Here is a 6,321-nt window from a genome sequence, read left to right on the forward strand (position 1 = left end):
ATCATCTATCTATCTATCTATCTATCTATCTATCTATCTATCTATCTATCTATCTATCTATCTAATCATCTATCTATCTCAATAATAAATGACCTCAAAATGGAATGGCTTAAGATAACAAGCAGTGACTCATGCTTCCGGAGGTTCCAAGTGAGATGACCACGATGGTTGGACCGTCTGGGTCCTCTAGCTGTAGTCCCTCGTGCTTCGACCCTCAGGCTAGCCCAAGGCTTGTTACACAGGAGAAGAACAAACCACTTCAGAAGAGCAAAAGCTCTGTAGGATTTGAAACTCAAAGTTGCTTCTGATGTATTCTGTTCACCAAAGAAAGTCACAACCCAGATTTAAGATGTGGGGAAAGAGACCCTGGTTCTTGATGCTAGGAACTACAGAAAATTTGGGGCCCTATTAGCACCTACCACAGAATTCCTGATTTTAGTTCTTTGCTCTAGACCAGGAAAATCAATCTCTTTACTGTGTGTGGATAATTTACAAGTATATGCAAGTAAATATTTTGGAAATACTGAAACATAATTCAACATAACTGGCATAAGTACTGCCACTGTTGTGTTGTAATTTTGTACCTCATCAGACTCTGAGGTTGAAGCCAACATACTTTTGGACCACAACACGGAATCCATTCTCTCGGTGACATTTTCTGGACAGTAGCCATCCTATTCATGAGGATATGGAATCAGAAATGAAATTCTATCAACAAATAAAACAAGACTTGAAAGAATTGTTTTCCCTTAGTGTACTTCACTAAAGAAAAAAAAAACAACCCTCTTGTCTGTATTCTTTAGAAACTGGTCTAACCAACAGCAAGAAAAAGAAAAAGTCATGTACCAACATTTTCAGCTTCAGGGGTTAGAGCTGTATTTCCCTTGGTGCTCAAAGGACAAAAGAATGAATTTTCTAACTTGTTGAAATTCCGCCCCTTTATCCTTCCCAAGTTTGGCCAGCTTTTCTAGAATTGCCTTTAAATTGCTGAGACCGAGCACTCGCTACTTCAGAAGTTGTTTTCAAGGCCTTTTGACTAAAGATCTCCTTTGGCATCACACGGCATGTTTTCTCCATGTTACAGTCTCGTATCCCCTTCTCAGCCTCCTCAATGAAACACTGGATATCAATTATTATCCAGGTTCCTCAAGATCATGTAAAATCAGAATTCTCTTAAGCATACATACAGTAGGAATTTGCCTGCTTCCAGTCATTGGAAGGTATCATTTTCTATCGAAACATTTACAAAATGTGTTTATCACTTCAACCACTAGAGAACTATTCTTTTCTTTGGAGTAAAACAGTTTCTAACATGGATGAGATCATCACGCACTGAATATTCTACCCAGTCTTGGTGGACTGGGGTACACAGAAGCCTTAAAATATAATATTTAATATCCGTGAGCCTGTGCTGAGTACAAAGATGTTGGATTTAAAAACGAGTAGAAGTGAGCTGTATGTTCAGGAGCGCCACTGACTGACTGTGTTATCTTGTACGCGTAGAAAATTTTTCTGGGCCATCTGCACAGTGAGTGGTGTGAACACAGAAGCATTAAAAAAGCATTAAATGATTTGTAATTGATGGGACGCAACAGGACTAAAGAAGATGAGTTAGACACAGAGCAGGTCCTGCTGAGGTCTTGCTGGTTGTCCTGGCCGTGAGAGGCTGCGGTCAATGACTGGATCCTGGTCTGAGGGACACAAAGGAGGTGAAAGAAAAGTACTGGATAAAGAAAAGCATGAAAGGAAATGGGAAAATTTACAAAGTCTAGATAAGTCGTTGTTTTATTGAGTACCTTCTAAATGCCAGGCACATGCAGGGTAATGGGGAAACAGATGAATCTGAGAGTGTCTTTGATTGAAGTAGGCACTTTGGTAATCTGAGTTTTTACAAAAGAAAGGAAAAGTTTCAGGTATTACAGCCTCAAAAAGGTACGTGCTAGTTCTGGAAAGCGTGCCAGGGTGCCTGGAAGCCTCATGGGGTTCGCAATTAGGCACCCCGCAATTGGGTGTGAAAAATCACGTGGAAAGAACACCGGAGTGTGAAACCCACACATGCGGAACTGGGGAATCCCTAACACGTGTGGAACAGGAGAATCCCTAGGAGCCAAGTGGGGTGTGTGGGGGTGCAGTGAGAGCCGAGGGCCTGCACATAGAACAGACTCCCACCCTCTGTCTACAGCATGCACCCGAGCAAGGGCAGAGTAAAAGAGAGGCTCGGGCTTGCGGGCTCTGTGTGTTTCACCCCTCTGCCTGGGGAGGTGTCCTTGAAGGTACTGACTGATCTGACTGGCTGAGTTTAGACCCACCTGTGGGATGTCACATCCCTAAGTTGTAGCTTTAGGCTTAGGTTTCACCTGCGCAAGGGGGCTTAGTCTGCACCTGCTCAGTTCCAAATTTTCCCATAGGTGTCCAATGGCTGCCTGCTTTCTTTTCAACCCCATTGTTGTGGCCCTTTGCAGCATCGGAGAGACAACCAACCCCCTTTTGTCATATTTCATAAATACCTCTGTTGTCAAACTAAATTTGGTCAAAGTTGGTTATTTGAACACTGAAAAGTTGGAGAACTAAACATATATTTCCAGAATAGAATGCCAAAAAATTGATTCGGAGGCCCCCAAATTATAAATATAACTCACTTTCTTATGACTTTAATAAAAATGTAGCAGCTCTCGGTTGAAATACCCACTAAAACATCTAAACACAATAAATACAGTACATTAAATCTCAAAACAACATAATAAATAAAATTAACTTTTTCCCCTCACATATCACTGTCTAGGATACGCTATCTCTGTTGAGTTATTTATGATTTATCCAAATTAGCAGCACCTTTTCAACCTCTTAGATGGTCTGGGTACTTTGTGTCCTGGTTAATGATTTCGCACCTTTCACTACATTAGCCTCTTTAATCACATCCCCCCCCTCGCCCAAATGTTGATGATTTGGATTTAGCCATGCAGCTGTCAAATCAGAAGAGCGGAGACCTGATTCAAATTACCAGAAGAGATGTCACCCAAATAACTCAGAGAATTTGAGAGAGCGTTATTCAGAAAAGTGCATTCCAAACAGAGGGAAGAGCAAAATCAAAGATACAGAGCCATGAAAAACACACTCTGTCTGGGTGTCACATTAGTAGCAGATTAGCTCCAGGGCGCAAAACAAGACTTTTTTGTTGGAAAGAGAAAAGGGAATCCACCTCTTTTCTAAATGTCCTCAACCCTGGAGGTCATCGCCATGCAAGTTTCCTCTATTTTTCCTCCATGTCTCAAAGTCTCTGGCTCCTTGTTTCTGATCTAGAGATGGAAGACGTAGCCACATGTTAAAGCCACACACCAATTTCGTATCTAATTTACAGATGGAAGAGTTGCTGTGAAGAATTAGGACACACGCTAAGATCTTGGTTGGTCTCTCAGCTCCCAAAAAGTGAAGGAAGAGACAACACGTAGCTGAGAGGGAAAGCAGTGCTCATTGGCCTAGTTTCGGCAGCCTACTTATCACTGCACAAATATCAGTTGAAATCACATTTAAATGTGTAATAGCCTCGGCCATATTAAAGACGTTCAAATTTGCAACTGAACTTTCATTTCACCTCTACTGCACAGAGAAATTAAAAAATCAGTTTCCAGATGGCTACATTATTCAGGGCTTGCTCTCAAAGGCGGCCTCACAATCTGGAATTCAGTGTCTATTAAATGTGCTGGAGGATCTCAGACCCCAGTGTTCCAGGCATCCCTGGAACCCGTGCAGTACAGGGATTAATTAGCCCATCTATTTTAGGGTCTACGGTGTGCCCAGCACAGTACTAGACCCAAGTGGAAGCAGTCTGAAGAATCGCATCCCTAATGCAAAATATTTATCCTGCTAAAAGTGAAGCAAGCCTTGTTCAACCAAGTAATTAGAGGGAAACTTCACAAAATGTAAATGAATTGTTATGCAATACCACTTGGTTTCTTAAAGGGGAGCTCTTAAAGTGGTGAGTGAGAGGCTCAGAGCTGGATGGTGAAGTCCTTTATAGTTGACTTGTCTGTGGGGTATTATTTTGACCTTTAATCATGCTGCTCGAGTACCGTTTGCAACAGGAAGAGACACTCTGAATTCCATCAGTCTAAGGGATTTGTTGGGTAAACACTGGCCTGCTAAGTTCATGGTCCACAGTTCAAACCCACCAGCCATTCTGTGAAAGATAGCTGAGACTATCTGCGCTGGTAAATATTTATATTAGAAACCTTGGGCAGGGTTGCTACAAGTGGGTTTTGTTTAAAAAAATACATACTTCATATGAAAAGGTGGGTTGGTGCAGTGGCTAAAGTGCTTAACCAAAACACTAGTCCTTAATCCCACCGGCCACTCTGAGGGAGAGAGATCCAGCTGTGTGCTTTTGTAAAAAACGTACAGGCTTGGAAATCTCAGGAGGCAGTTCTATTCTTTGCTATAAGGTCAGAAACAACTCCAAGGTCAATAGCTTTGGATTAATATATTTTATATGAGCTCCAGTGAAGAGAACTTGAAAGAGTAAAGGAGAGAGTGTGAAAAATAAGGAAACAACTGCAATTTTTAATTTCCCTACATTTCTGCCAAAGCCTTGCTTCCAATAGAATGACTTTTCTTTTTCATACTACACTTCTTGGATAGGAAATAAACAAAAAACTTTCAACACTAGCACCTTTGTGTATTTTGCAATATCCTGGATTGATTAATCATATTCTTATTTCACTTTTTCATCTTTTGACTTGAACCCAATCCAGTTGTTTGGTGGGTTTTTGCACATGCATATTGACTAATAGCTGCATTGGAAACCTTTTCTAATAAGAGCCATTCATTGAATACTAGAATTAGCATTCCTGGGCATGGGAATTCATAGTGAACATCTGCAGGGTGATCTCCTTTGGGTTGTTAGTTGCTGCAAAGTTACTTGTGATTCATGGCAACCCTTGTGTGCAGAATAGAACTGTCCCTCTGGGTTTCCAAAGCTCTGACTTTAGAAAGCAGCTCATCAGCCCTGCCTTCTAAGGTATCTCTGGGTGGGTTTGACGGCAGCAACCTCTTAGCTAATCAACTGCTTCATTATTTGCACCACATAAGGATTCCTGGTGACTGTTCACAGAGGGAATTCATTTTCCTACCAATCATAAAAGTAAAGAAACATGCTGTATGGGAAAACCATTAATAAAACTTCTGATTATCTAGTTTTATATAGTTTTTTCATTTAAATTGTTGTTGCTTTTTGTCTTATGTGATGTCCCCTAAAATAAGCTTGAGATAGCGATGTGCATGGAAGTGGTGGATTGGGACATATAGTCCAAGAGCAAATCCCATGAGGGGATTGAGGAAACTGGCATAGGTAGAGAGAGAAGTTTAAATTCGATTCACAGCTGAGCGGTGCGACAGCAACAGAAGCCCGAGTTCTGGAGCAGGGATGACCATTGAGAGTTGTCCCAAGTAGAATTTCCACCCACTTTGGTCAGACATTTGATTTGAGATCCACTGGGAATTTGTTTTGATTATGGTAAGGCAGCTCCCAGCTGAGAAGGGGTAGGATATTGTATATTTGAAAACTGAGTCTTTAAAATTATAGTCTGCTACCAGCATTCACAGGCTTAAAGTTCTTTTTTATTTTTATTATTAGGGGGTGGCACAGTTCTTATCACAATCCATACATCCATACATCTTGTCAAGCACATTTGTATATATGTTGCCATCATCATTTTCAAAACATTTTCTTTCTACTTGAGCCCTTGGTATCAGCTCCTCATTTTTCCCCTCCCTTCCCCTCCCTCCCTCACGAACCCTTGATAATTTGTAAATTTTTACTATTTGTTCGTGTCTTACACTGACTGCTGTATCCCATTCACCCACTTTTCTGTGGTCCATCCCCCTGGGAAGGGGTTATATGTAGATCATTGTGATCGGCTCCTCCTATTTCTCCCCGCCTTCCTCTTCCTCTCCTGTTAGAGCTACTCTCAATAGTGGTCCTGAGAGGTTTATCTGTTCTAGATTTCCTGTGTTTCCAGCTCTTGTCTGTACCTGTGTACCTGCTCTGGTCTAGCCGGATTTGGAAGGTAGAATTGGAGTCATGGCAGTGGGAGGGGAGGAAGCATTAACGAACTAGAGGAAAGTTATATGTTTCATCGGTGCTATACTGTACCCTGACTGGCTCATCTCTTCCTTGCGACCCTTCTGTAAAGGGATGTCTAATTGTCCACAGATGGGTTTTGGGTTGCAACTCTGCACTCCCCTTCATTCACAATGATATGATTTTTTGTTCTGGGTCTTCGATGCCTGATGCCTGATCCCATCAACACCTCGTGATCACACAGG

This window comes from Echinops telfairi, unplaced genomic scaffold, assembly GCF_000313985.2.
Source record: "Echinops telfairi isolate 266 unplaced genomic scaffold, ASM31398v2 ScPeMD7_7421;HRSCAF=8459, whole genome shotgun sequence".
Lineage (NCBI taxonomy): Eukaryota > Metazoa > Chordata > Mammalia > Afrosoricida > Tenrecidae > Echinops > Echinops telfairi.